Here is a 14,968-nt window from a genome sequence, read left to right as displayed (position 1 = left end):
AACTATGTCCTACAGATATGAGGCAGACTAAACTCTTCCCTCTTAAGCTGCTTTTATCTGAGGATTTTACCATAGCAATGGGAACTGAAGTGAGAACAAACATCAAAAACAAATGGCAAATATAAACATTTACATCATCATTTTATTTTTTATTTATTTTTTATTTTATTTATTTATTTATTTTTTATTTTATTTATTTATTTATTTTTTATTTTTCGAGACAGGGTTTCTCTGTGTAGTTTTGCGCCTTTCCTGGGACTCACTTGGTAGCCCAGGCTGGCCTCGAACTCACAGAGATCCGCCTGGCTCTGCCTCCCAAGTGCTGGGATTAAAGGCGTGTGCCACCACCGCCCGGCTTACATCATCATTTTAAAAGGTAATTGCTGTGGGATGTTCTGTATGTCCTGTGGGAGCCCATTCTCAGGTTCTTTGTGGCGTTACCCAGCAGGTCCGTATAGAGGATGATTAGGACCATGGGCCTGAGTGCAGGTGTTTGAGATGGTCTGCACTTGGCTGTGCTGGGGGATGGTCTGTATGTCAAGTTGCTCTGATTGGTTAATAAATAAAACCTGATCAGCCGTGGCTAGGCAGGAAAGATAGACGGGACTAACAGAGAGGAGGAATAAAAGGACAGAAAGGCAGAAGGAGACGCTGCAGCCGCCGCCATGACCAGAGACACTGCAGCCGCCGCCATGACCAGCAGCATGTGAAGACGCCAGTAAGCCACCAGCCACATGGCAAGGTATAGATGTATGGAAATGGATCAATTTAAGATAAAAGCACAGTTAGCAAGATAAGGACAGTTAGCAGGAAGCCTGCCACGGCCATGCAGTTTGTAAGCAAAACAAGTCTCTGTGTTTACTTGGTTGGGTCTGAGCGGCTGTGGGACTGGCGGGTGACAAAGATTTGTCCTGACTGTGGGCAAGGCAGGAAAACTCTAGCTACAGGTAATTCTAAATAACAAGTGTTAATAACAGTATAGAATGAAATTTTTATATGAAGGTAAAGCACTTGACAACAATAACACAAAAAGTTTTAATGAAAATATTTTAAGATTCTTATACAACACATTAGCATAAATGTTTTAATATATGCTATTAAAGACATTCACAAAAATTTAGTTATGGAATCAACCTAGGTGTCAGTCAACTAAGGAATGGATAATGAAAATGTAGAAATGCTACTATTCAGACCTGAAGAATGTTATCATTTGCAGGAAAATGAATGCAGCAAGGAGTCATCATGCCAAATGAATTTAGGTAGATCCAGAAAGACACACATACACACTTCCTGTCATTTGTATATCCTAGGTGTTACTTAGATGCAAAAAATAACACATGCATACATGGCATGGACGTATAAATGAAACCATACAGGAAAGTAAAGTGAACTGATGACACCAGAATGGGGAGAAAAGTGGTTCTAGGTAAGTATGGGGTATGCGGTCTAAGTACTTTTGTGGTGGTATTGTGTTCCCCAAAATATTGTGAACTCTAATAAATTTATCTGGGGTCAGAGAACAGACAGCCACTAGATACAAAGGCTAGAAAATGGTGGCACTCACACCTTTAATCCTAGCATTCCAGAGATAGAAATCCCTCTGGATCTCTGTGAGTTCAAGGCCACATTGGAAATAGCCAAGCATGGTGACACACACCTTTAATCCCAGAAAGCCAGCCTTTAATCACAGGGAGTGGTGGTAGAAAGCAAAAAGATATATAAGGCGTGAGGACCAGAAACTAGAAGATTTTGGCCTGGTTAAGCATTCAGGCTTTTAAGCAGCAGTTCAGGTGAGAGCCATTGGGATGAGGACGCAGAAGCTTCCAGTCTGGGGAAACAGGACCAGCTGAGGAAATGGCAAGGTGAGATAGCTGTGGCTTGTTCTGTCTCTCTGATCTACCAGCATTGACCCCAATAATTGGCCTCGGGTTTGATTTTATTAATAAGAACTTTTAAGATTCCTGCTACATACTTTACATACAAATATTCTTATAAAACCAAATTCAATGTGCAATGAATATACAGAACAAGATACGTTTTATAGTATATAATCTTTGCCCAAAGAGAGAGCCATAGCCCTTTTTTACATTGAGAATAAGTATATAATTTTAAACACTAGGTTGGCTTAGATGGGCAATTAGTAGGAGTACTTCTGCCATAAGAAACTCATAGAATTCTTCTAAGCTGAAGGGCCATGTATCACTGGGCATACACCCAATTTGTAAGTGTTCAGGGAACAGAGCTGACAAACCATTCTTAGGCAGCTCTGTTTCTCTCTCCCCCTCCCCACTTCCCCCTCCCTTCTCCCCCCTCCTTTTCTCCCCCCTCCCCTTCTCCCCCATCCCCTTCTCTCCCCTCCCCTTCTCTCTCCCTCTCCCCCTTCCCCCTCCCTTCTCCCCCCTCCCCTTCTCCCCCATCCCCTTCTCTCCCCTCCCCTTCTCCTGTTCCCCTTCCCCCTCTTCCTCTCCCCCTCTCCCCCTTCCCCTCTCCCCGTCCCCCTCTTCCCCTCTCCCCCCTCTCCTGCTCACCGTCTCCTCCCTCTACCCCCTTTCCTACCATCCCCTCTGCCTCTCCCCCATCCCACTACCCCCTTCCACTACCCCCTCCCACTACCCCCTTCTTCCTCTCGCCCTCTCTCTCCTCTTCCTTCCATTGTCACTCCTATCACTTACATACAGAGAACATCTGCTTTGTTATTCTTGGGTAACCACTAGATTAAACAAACTTTATTTTATTTATTGTAATTTCCCCACCATAACACTTTCTTATTTATATTACTTTTCTACACACACACACACACACACACACACACACACACACACACACACACTTACATATATGTCTTTTTGAAATTATACTATTATTACAACATTTCTTCCTCCCCTTTCCTCCCAACAAATCCTCCCATTTACCTCTCCCTACTCTCCTTAAAATTATGGCCTGCTCCAGGGCAAGGTCTCCTATGGGGAGTCAGCCCAGCCTGGTACATTCAGTTGAGGCAGGTCCAAGCCCCTCTTCCCCGCACCAAGGCTGCTGCAAAGTGTCCCACCATAGACACTGGGCTCCAAAAAGCCAGTTCATGCACCAGGGATGGGTCCGGATACCACTGCCAGTGACCCCTCAAACAGACCAAGCTGTACAGAATGGGGGGTGTTTCAAGGGGGGCGGCTGGAGGGGGAGCGGGAGGAAAAATGAGAAGGGTATCTGTGATTGGAATGTAAAATGAATGAAAAAATCTTAAATAAAAAAAAACCACTATGGCCTGTTTCTTTTAATAAACCCTGCATTTTATTATATACTTATAAATTACTAAAATATTTAATTCAAAATTTTATCACTAATTTAACATTTAAAACACAGAAACCAGAGTAGACAAGAAAAATTATAGACATGGCTTTATTATTGATGCGGATGAAGTGATATTTCTTTATAGATCATGATAAATTGGGGGGGATTTATCATTTCTCATAAACTTGTATACATTGTTCAAAAGAATTGTTTTTATCTAGACCTAACAGCTTATAAAGGAGTTGGAAGGGTGGCTAGTTTAGCCACATCTCGACCTTATGTTCACCCCATCGAAGTCTTCCCAGGGATCCTGAAGAAGCTGCTCTTCATCTTGAAGCCATTGCCTTCTCCCCTTCCTCTTGATTCTACTTCCCTCTCCTCTGCCTCCACTGAGCACCTTCCACTGCTTGAGAACAGGGATGGGCAGTAGATGAGGGTGTTCACTTCACTTTCAAGTGAAATACTCCAGAGAAGAAAAGCATAAGATATAACTCAAAAGAGATGGAATGTGGAATTCAAGAAAAGTATGTAGACATTGATTACTTTTTTTTCCATCTTATCTAAAAATAACAGGTGTATTTGCTACACCATGGAGTTATTTTCATTAAAAGTCATATTCTTAGTCCAGTACCATGGGGGCTCCTCAGCTACTGGTCCACAGTACATGGGTTTCCACTAGTTTGACTAGCCATCTCAGTACATTTTCCCATATGATCTCCATGTCCCTGCTCATAGAATCCTTTCTCTCTCATCGATTGGACTCCTGGAGCTTGGCCTGGCACTCAGCCATGGATCTCTGCATCTGCTTCCATCAGTCACTGGATGAAGGCTCTATGATGACAGTTAGGGTATTCAGTCATCTGATCACCGGAGTAGGCCCTCTGGACAGATGAGACAGTTGTTTAGCTTGAACGGTTTAGGGGACCCCCAGGCAGGCAGTGGTATCCGGACCCATCCCTGGTGCATGAACTTACTTTTTGGATCCCAGTACTTGTGGTGGGACACTTTGCAGCAGCCTTGGTGCAGGGAGGAGGGGCTTGGACCTGCCTCAACTGAATGTACTAGGCTCTGCTGACTCTCCATGGGAGACCTTGCCCTGGAGGAGGTGGGAATGGGGGCTGGGTTAAGGGGGAAGGCTGGGTGCCAGGAAGAGGGAGGAGAGGGGAATCTGTGGTTGGTATGTAAAATGAATAGAAAAATCTCTTAATAATAATAATAATAATAATAATAATAATAAAATTTATTTGAAAAAAGCCATATTCTTTTTTTGTTTCTCTGATGAAAATCACTAATTCCACCATAGATACTCAATGGAATTACAAAGTTTTACTCATACTTAACAATTAAGGTGACATACTCACTAAGCCCTTAATAATACTGGGTTTGTCATCTGCCTGGATGGATGTAGCAAACAAAGAAAAAAAAAAAGGTCAGTTGTGATGTTCTTATTCATTTCCTTTCAGCAATTCTAAATCTGGGTGCCACAAGCAATAATGCCCCTTAGTATTCCAAGAGAGGCTTTCTTCTAGATCTCACTTAAAATGTATAACTAATATATGTTTTTATACATGCCTCCAAATCCATCCTCTTAGAAATATTTTTCTTTTTCCCCACACAATATAATTTTATCAGATCTTACAAATTTATTGTTATAGTTAATACTCTTTTGTAAGCAACTCCTAGTTTGTCTCTTTTAAGAGATTTCTTCCTCCATGGTTTATTATTTTGCCTAACTTGACAGGTGGGTTAATTCAGTCAAATATAAGATTATTGGTTCATGGGTCATTCAGTAAATTTTCCTTTTTCCTGGAATCTTACTTGTCACCATGCCTCACAGTTGTCAAAAGGTATACCCAGAAAGTAAATGAGACTCAATTAATATATCCTCATTCTCTCACACAAAATATAAAACAGAATTTTAGATTTTGGTTTATCACATGCAATATACAAAACATTTGCCTTCACTAAACACACTCCTCTGAATACATCCTTATAAGACATATTACTATGCATTTAAAATTCTCTCAATGTGAATGTAATGGATGCAAACAGCATGGATATAATGCCTCCATCTCAATTGTGGTATATATTTCATTTTAATGCAATTTCTTTCCCTTCAAGATACTATGATTGAAAATAAAATGAGTGGGTGACAGGTGTTTCTCCCTTTCTCCTCCCATGCTCCTTTGCCACTCCAGCTGAGAGATCTCATAAAAGTGTCAGCTCTCCACTGGTACAGCACACTGCACCTGCTTACCATGTGCTTAGTGACTACTAACATTTATATATCGCTGCATTCCAAGTCACATAAATTGATAAAATGTAAGTCAAAAGACACCATACTGCATCTGTAACGCTTTTTAGGCTGCAGTGTTTTCTTTCCTTGTCTAAAAGCAGAGGGTGATTTCTTATTCTTTTCAACTAAATCACGGCCACTTCAGTATTCAGTTGCATTTGGAAGATGGTGTGGAAAGCATGCAAATAAGACAAAAGCACATACGCAGGCAACAGAGGTCTCTTTAAGCTGTTCCAGGCTTGTGTACCCTGACACAGAATTTGCTAAGCCAACCAAGCTTTAATTCTGCATTGAGGCTTTGTGGATGTTAATAATCTGTCAATTCGGGTAATTTCCACTGGAGATGTGAAAGGCTGTAGCTGGCAGCAGTGTAGCAGTGTTATTTCACTGACTGTATGCAAATGGTGTTTTGGCTGTACCTTTTGTTCTCAGGAACATTTTAATTTTCCATTTGAATTTTGTCTTTCTTGCCATGATGTACTTTCAGGTAACAAAGGTACTAATTAATCAATTTATCAGACTTAAATGGGAAAGAAAACAAAAACTAATACAAAAAACAAACAAAAACTTGCCAACTGTCCTTTAGAATAAATATTTCCATAATAATTAATGCAAATACATAATAAACAATAGAAGACAATGACGTATGCTTAGTAAATTGTACTTTAAAATTATTTAAATACATACTTTTTCAGCTGGTTTTCTTCTTGAAGTCACTAGAAACCTTGGTTCTTGAAGGCTGTCATCCAGTGTCTGAGATGTTCTGAATGCCTTGTTGTTTCTTCTTGTAGTTTTCTTGAGAGGTCAGGAGTGTGACTTTTGTGAGTTTTCCTTTCCACTTGCCTTCTTTTTCTTTATGGTCTAATGAATGTCAAGTCAGTATCTTCACGTACACATGCCTACTAATTTCTAAAGCAGAGAACACAGATGTCAGAGACTGACTAGACTAAAAGCAAAAGTAAATGGAGAAGGTTCTTAGAGAATGATTTTGCTGTGTGATGGACCATGTCCTGGTTAGTATGCTAGTGAAGGGACAGCATCTGGGTGTGTTCAAGTTCTATGTCAGAATGAGATGAGAGCATTTTTTAACTACCTAGAGATTTACTTTGAGATTTATGGATCTATATCAATGCTGTATGAGAAAGAATATCAAGATTAATTTACTTTCTTGAAAGTCATTTTATTTTCATATCAAACAAAATTCAACATTCACAACAAATTGATAGATGCATTATTTTATGCAATGGAAAATATTTCAGTAAATTATATTTCTATAATAATGAGAAGACTATTTTGGTTATAACTACTATAATGCAGTTTTTTATCTCATATCTAATTTCAAAGTCTTTGCTAAACAAATAGAATAATTCGATATTAATTATATGTATGGTGCAACCATTAAATTCACTTTTTATACATGTGATTTATTCAATTTTTCTTTGAAAATAGGAGAATCCTTGACTCATTGATGCAACTCAGTGCTACTTTTGAAATTATTCAGTTTTTAACAATAGATAAATCTACTGATAGAAGAGAGGACTATCAGTCAATTATAACCAGCAAGTATTTATAAGCAAACCTATGGTAAGTTCCACATTAGAAGTGATACTATATAAATTAAAAGACATAATATTTATGTGTTGAGTTCATGTTGTAATTATTATATAGAGCATGTTTATTTGAAGGCCAAAGTCAGCTATATTACAAAAAGCTACATAATTCTGAGTAATTAAAATTAGTACAGGGTTTGTATATTTTTTATTTGACTAAATCAGGAATACATAAACATAGTCTTTGGAAATTTTCAGACCCCTGTTAAGTAGGGAAAATACATAACTGTCATAGGTTTTAAAAAACTACTTTGAATTTGCTTTCAAACTGAACAAGGGTAGACAAAAACTAGTATTCATTGGTGATATTTTGCTGTAATTATCATTCACTTATCAAATAGCAAAGCAGTGGAAATTTTCAAAGACATATTTACAGTTTTTTTTCAGATAATGAATTATTTTGGGGGGCATTTCACTTATATATCTACAAAGACATGAATATCACGTATCACACAACTGCCACTTATGTTCCAGTTACATTTCTGTTTATCTCTCATAATTATGTGATCTTGGTGAGTCTTCCTTATTGAGTTATTTGTTATATTTACCAGCAAATAAGAGACTGTTATTATGACTTTTATTTAACATTTTTAAATGTTCATCTCTGGGGTTGGAGAAATAGCTCAGCAGGTAAGAAGCCATATTGCTTTTTTAGACAATCTCTCTTCAGTTCCTAACATTCATGTCAGGTGGCTAAGAGACACTTTTAATTCCAACTCAAACTAATTCAATGCCCTCTTTTGGTTTCCATGAGCACCTGCACTAATGCATGCTCGCGCTCGCGCAAGTACACACACACACACACACACACACACACACACACACACACACACACACACACAATTGAGAACAGAATAAATCTTTTTAAAATATTCATCTCTGGGATAGACTATGTAATTTGGTCTTTAAGTTTGATCAAGTTTAGGATAACATTCCTCTACAGAAATAGGAAGAATAATTTATTCAATGGTGTTTCAGTTCCAAAGAGGCTCTTTTAAAGTTTAGTTTCAGAGTTTCAGTATTCTATCATATTCTTACCACCCATATGGCTTTATGATCTTATTGCATGTGAAGTATTACTTTTCATTAGTTATACATTATATATCTTCTAATACCTTATAGACTGCTTTACACATTTACATCACTATGAACCCCCCTCCCATAGACTAGATTCACTCTTTTATTGCTCATCTTCTATTCCTTAAGTATAATTCCAATACAATGGTGGCAGTATTAGATATTTATTGAATTAAATAATGCTAAATGGAATATAAACAAAAATTGTTTCCAGGTACTATAAATGTTTATAGCATCATTATAAATGACTGTTAGTGAGCTGGCAAGATAGTTTAGTATGTAAAGTGCTTACTGGTTTTGATCTTCTGAATACAAGTTTAAAAAGAACATTTAAGCATGGTAGTCTAAGCTTATAGTCCCAATGATGAAGAGGCAGAAAGTCTGATATTTGGGAGCTCACTGACAGGCCAGCCCAGTCTACATGGTGTGCTCTAAGTTAATGAGAGATTCTGTCTCAACAGAAAGGTGAATGATGGCTGAATAAAGACACATGAGGCTGTCTTCTGGACTCCACATGAATATGTGGATTCTCCTTATGCATACACGAACCTTAACACACTCAGACATACATTATCTATCTTCTATCATCTATCTATCTATCTATCTATCATCTATCTATCTATCTATCTATCTATCTATCTATCTATCATCTATCTATCTTCTATCTATCTATCTATCATCTCTCTCTCTCTCTCTCTCTCTCTCTCTCTCTCTCTCTCTCTCTCTCTGCAAACACATACACATAAAGAACACTCTTTTAAAAAGTTGGAGGGAGTCAGGTGGTGATGACTCACACCTTTAATCCCAGCACTAGGGAGGCAGAGGCAGGTGGATCTCTTTGTGGTTGAGGCCAACCTGGGCTACAGAGTGAGTTCCAGGACAGGCTCCAAAGCTACATAAAGAAACCTTGTCTCAAAAAAAGGTGGAAGAGAAAATGGGATCTCTGTGTGTATATCTGTGTATATTGTTGTTAAGTCTTCTAAAGCTAGTGCCAGTTGCTGAAATTAAAAACCATTAGAATCTAATGTGATATTTTGGAACATACGAAATATAAATTGCATCAAAACTTTCATTTTAGAAGTTAGAATTTCTATTTACTGTGGAATCCCATACTTAAGTCCTAGTGAAATCAATCCATCAAATGGTATGAAAAACCTTAAACTGGGCAGTAGAATTCATTTTTGAGTTAGAATAATTACCTCTCAGATTGCTACAACTCAAAAACTTGAATAATCTCTTTCTGCAGACATATGCAGTGCAGATATTTGGATAATCACAATAGTGTTCTAGTGTTAAAGCTTAATGAATAAAAATAGTCTAATTTTAGTTAGCACATAAATTCCCCAAGTGCAAGTCCATATATTAGCTGATCAGTTTTTACCAGAGTAGAGCAGTGTTCTCCTCAGGAAACCTTATTTGTATTGGGAAAGGAGTCTCTTCAGACCAAAAAAAAAGTGCTAAAATTACAAATTCATAGATACTTAATTCTTTGTCATTTTTCAGTAGGAAGAATGTACACTGAAACTGTACCTAAAGCTAATTATGTTGGAAAGAGAGACAGCTTAGTTTTAGAATATGATCTTCAACATTCAAACCTTCTATGCCAAGGTTTTCATTGAATTATGAAGTTAGAGGGGACAGGCTTCTGCCTTGATTAACACTATGGATTTTGCCCTTGGATTGGATGCTTTAGCTTTAGAAACAATTCAGGCTCCCATTTTTTTTTAAATTTTTACTTCATTTATATAATAATCATGACAATTATAATTAGTTTGCTTTCGCTACTATAACAAAATAACAAAAGCACTGCTCATAGAGCTCAGTGAAGATGGGTTAACCCCACTTAAATCTTTCAAGATTACCCTATGATAAGTAATCAGCACTTTGTGTAATATTTCCTGAGAACACACACATAAGTAATTAGGAGTGCACCAAAGCACAAAGGCACTAGTTGTAAATTTCCACAAAGCTTGATCAAAGCATGGTAGAGACTATGGCAGAGCTGGATTGAGTACTGCAGTCTTCCTTCAGAAATATCAAGAAGCCAACTCAGATTTGCTCACATGTACCTTTTTGTTCCTATGTAGTCTACTTCTCCCAGTATGTGAATTAGATATTTCTGTAATTGCTGTAAAAATAAAATGCTTAACAAAAGCAATTTAAGGACAGATGGGTTTATCTTGCTTTGCAATTTGAACATACAGACCTCCATGGTAGGGGAAGGCATGGTAGTTGAAAAGGGAGATAGTTGGTCACTTTGTATCCATAGTCAGGAAGCAGCAGCTAGATGGATGTTGGGGCTCACCTTTTCTTTCCTTTAGTTCAGACTTCAGATAATGAATGGAACTTGAGCCATTCACAGGCATGGTGGGTCTTTTCTGCTCAACTAAAACTTACTAGAAACACGCCCAGAGGTCTGTATTTCCAAAATTACTTTAAATCTCTTCAAATTGGCAATGAAGATTAACCATCATGACAAGAAAACAGGAAAAAGACCAACACCCTGTGCTTGAAAGAGGACAACACTGAGTTTCAGGTTGAAAATACAAGGGTGTACCATGCAATGGTATTTCACATGCAATGGATGCAAGCTAGCTATGATCTAGTCTTACAACCTGTGAGAAAACAGCACCCACTTTTGTGTTGCGGTTGATGGTGGTGAGCAATGTGGCTGGTGCTTGAGTTTGGAAAAGAAGGAGTGTGACATTGCAATGTCCCAGAAGAATTTTAAAAACCTCAATTGACGAGGATATTGTCATGGAATGTTTAAGCAAGATTTGTATGATTGTAGCTGAGGTGCAATGATGGACAATTACTTTACTTCCACATACGTTCCTGTCTGCCTCTGGAATTCTGTACACTGAAGCTCTTATGGGGCTAAAATTGGGAGACTGGCATTGCACATGTAATTTCTGTTTTTATTTATTTGTTTATTTTTTGTTTTTGCTATAGTTATGACAAATACTATGACCCAAAGCAACTGATGTTAGAAAAAGTTTTATTTTGTCTTTGAGGTCACAGGTCATCACTAACAGAGATCAAGGGAGGAATTTGAGGCAAAAATCATAGAAAAATGCTACTTATTGGCTGTCTCTAACTTGTGCTTAGGTAGCATTCTTGTATAGTCAACACCGACTGCCAATCTAATGGTACTGCCCACATTGGCCTGGGACCTTGTATGTCAATTAACAATCAAGATGATCCTTCACAGATATCCCCCCAGACAAAGCTTATAAAGATATTTACTCAATCAAGACTCTTTTTATTCAGATGATTCTAAATTGTAGTGAGTTGATAATTGACAATGATTCTCAGAAAGACTTATTGACTTCACCATCCATCACTGGAAACTTAATCAATGTCTGTTGTGAGAAATCAGAGGAATGGCTATAAAACTAGGACTACATAAAGAATGTGTTCTGTGTTCTTTGTTTGTTTGTTTGTGCTTCCATCCTTAGAAAAACAGGTTGCTAGATTATGCAGCACCTGAAGAGCTACATTGTAATGAGAACCTATGTGCCACAGGCTTCTCACAGCCAAGGACTCAGCAGGGCTGGAGTTCTGAGGCTGGATCCAGAAAGACATGGCCTTTCCCTGTCCATCCCTTTATGATGCATCTATCTAAACATTTTCCTTTCTTTCCCCTCCCTCAGGTCAGAATAACTCAGTAGCTGCTTTGTTGTCTATATTCTCCTATTATTATTTTTATTATTATTATTATTATTATTATTATTTTGCACAGGATTTTACCTACAAAATTCTTATACACACCATTGTGGGATGGCTCATCCCTAATAGGCTTGGGGGCCAGCTGACCCAAACCAGTAGTAAGATGCTTTCTGAGAGCCAACCTGCATCTGCCTAAGGGTCTTAGCAAAAGCAGCTGAGACATGACCTGGAGATGACCTGGACCAATGAGAGACAGCCATGTCACACCAGCTGATGCATATTCATCAGACCTTCCCCCAAGGTAGGTGGAGGGTATATAAGGCTTGCCTCTTCCTGAATAAACTGAGCTTGTTGTTTCGACATTCTCCATCTGTATCCTTGACTCTGCGCCTACTTGGCCCCCTCCCCCAAAGGGAACAACAGCACAGGACCCTGCCACACACCATCACATGTTTGCTTGTCAGAGGACTGGAGGATGAGACAGCTCCTCTGTACTGAATTTTTCAGTAAGGGTGGTATGCTTCATCTGAGGGACAATGGGACCATGAAAATGATGAAAAGCATTGACCTAACTCTAAAAGTTCCCTCCTTCATTCAATTGATATATTAACTTTACAATCCCCTTAACCACTTCAGTTCTTCAGAAGCCATTTTTACCCTCACTATACCGTTCCTGTTCTGTTGTGCCATTGTCTTTATGCTTTTTCTAAATTCGCTGTACTCATTATTATATTTCTTTTGATTTTCTAAATACTTGTCCATTATATGTTTGAAAACAATGATGGCTGTATTCTTGTTTATTATCTTTATATTTTTCAGATAAAACTCTATTCTACTGTTTCTTTATGTATGCCCATGCCCCCAGATATATTTAGAGAGGGAAGAATATAGAATATCTTAATTTACTTTTTAATCAGGAAAATAGTTTTTTGGTCAGCTACAAGTAGTAGAAATTTTACTTTAATTTGAAAAAAGTAAGCTGAGGAGAGAGCTCATTCATTAAAATATTTGCTTTGCAAACACCAGGATGAAAGTTTGATCTCAGAACCCACATACAATAAAACACAGATCTGATGGAACCAACTTGTAATCCCAGTGATGGGAAGATAAGGAACACTCATTCCCTCGACTAGTTTGGCAACCAGCTGGTCCAGTGTACCAAGTTTCAGGATGTGAGAAACTCTTATCTTAACACAAAAACTAGACACTACCTTAGAAAAGGAAGTTGAACACTGGCTCTGGTGTTCATGGGAACACTTCTGTATATAATGGTGCTTGTTCATTTAAACAGCTGATATTTCTAGATTTAACCAATAAACACTAAAGCACTTCATTATGTCCTCATGTTACTCCTATCATGATAAGCTTCTGGATTAAATACTTGAGTCTGGTTTTCATTCTTGCATGATGTTGCATCAGTCGCCTGTCCACTTTTATACTAATACCTCATTTTGCTATTATTGCCTTGTAATATTGCAGCTGTTTTCCTTACTCTGTATTTCTAATAGTACAACAAGAGGTAGACTTGTATCTTCCTCATGGGTGATGTTTTATATTTATAAAATTCTCTTTTAATATCATTGCTTTACATATTTTTCTGAGCCTTTTATTAAGATGACAACATTAATTACTAGGTACTTTTATGTGGAATTATTTTTGATGTCTCTGAAGTAAACATTGTATTTTTCAAACATAACTGGGATGTTCTATGAAATGATGTCTTGGGATTTTCAATGTCTTCATAGAAAAAGTATATTTATAATTTATTCCAAAATATTGTAGTTTTAGTTATAAAATATGATTATAGGAGTTACAATAAATGAACTAGTCAACTCTTAATATATTAAAATTTGGGAGAACTTTTGGAAAAAATTAGAAATAAGATATTCCTTGAATGCTTGTGCCATATGGAAGGAAGTCTTATGATAAAGGGGTTTATTTAAGCAAATACATACATTATCATAGGGAATTCACTATGTGTATTTCTAGGTACAAATGGCTTTTGCAGAGACAGAACAAAGAGTGAGAAGCCACACTCAGAAGAACAATCCCTGTAGTCAACAAAGCTCAACATACACAAAGTAATGTGTAGCATATGTGTAGTGTGGTCAGAGCAAATAAAACTTCACTCTAGACTGTGAGGTGTTGGCTTAGCTTCACATGAAATAGGGCATTGGGTATTTGGAGTTGAGGAGAGACCTCTGATCATTATTCTGAAGAATTACTCATTTATTTCTGTTCATTTCATTAATTATTATTGTTGTTTCTTTGTGTTCATGTGTGGGTTAATATTCCATGGCACATGTGTGTATATTGGAAGATACCTGTGTGGACTATTTTCTCATTACACCTATAAATGGGTTCCAAGATCAAAATCTGGTTATCAGGCTTACAGTGTTAGGTGGCAGGTGCCTTTAACACTGATTTTGCCATTTCTTATTGAGCTATTTTTGTGAAATGTGACTATCAGTTAAAATGTCTGAAAAAAAAAGGAACAACAAATAGTAGTTAATTTTAGCAATGTTGCTGTACGAGATTAGTTTTTCAAGTGGTGGGCAGAAGTACAATAATGCCTGTATTTAACAGATAGTGTTGGAGGAATATCATGAATGTTTTATGCTTGAAGAGGAAGATGACAAGGAAAAGGGTTAAACTCAGGGATATAAATGCAGTCTGGATTTCCACATCATCTGGTCCAAAAGTCAGAACATAAGTTTGACTGATAAGACTTGACATGGACACAAGAGACAACAAAGGTACCAGAGGAAGAGGAAAGCATGATTTATTTTGCTGTATGAAAATAAAGATACAAAATCTAAAATCCAAAAACCTTTGTCTGGATTCTGATGTCGCCAATTCCTTCCCATCTAGATTCACAGCATCTTGTCTTTATCCAATGCTAGTAGATAAATGCTCTAGGCATCTGTAGCCATTTAATTAAGATTATCATAGGTGACAAACATTTCCAGAGAAGATAATTCTCTGGTAAATTCTCTGTGTAACAGATTCAGGCTCATAATAAAACACA

The 14,968-nt window shown here is 37.6% G+C and overlaps 1 long non-coding RNA gene across 1 annotated transcript; it reads left to right on the top strand.

Annotated features, from left to right (window-relative positions):
* The first annotated feature begins 951 nt into the window (after positions 1–951).
* On the top strand, positions 952–14,700 carry LOC143269511 (uncharacterized). The gene is made up of 4 exons (XR_013045940.1): positions 952–1,426; positions 7,034–7,168; positions 12,014–12,241; positions 14,527–14,700. It is a non-coding gene; the product is annotated as an uncharacterized LOC143269511 (long non-coding RNA).
* The last annotated feature ends 268 nt before the right edge of the window (positions 14,701–14,968 follow it).

This window comes from Peromyscus maniculatus, chromosome 19, assembly GCF_049852395.1.
Source record: "Peromyscus maniculatus bairdii isolate BWxNUB_F1_BW_parent chromosome 19, HU_Pman_BW_mat_3.1, whole genome shotgun sequence".
NCBI lineage: Eukaryota > Metazoa > Chordata > Mammalia > Rodentia > Cricetidae > Peromyscus > Peromyscus maniculatus.
Note: the sequence above shows the minus strand (reverse complement) of the source record. Positions and strands in the feature narration are given on the sequence as shown.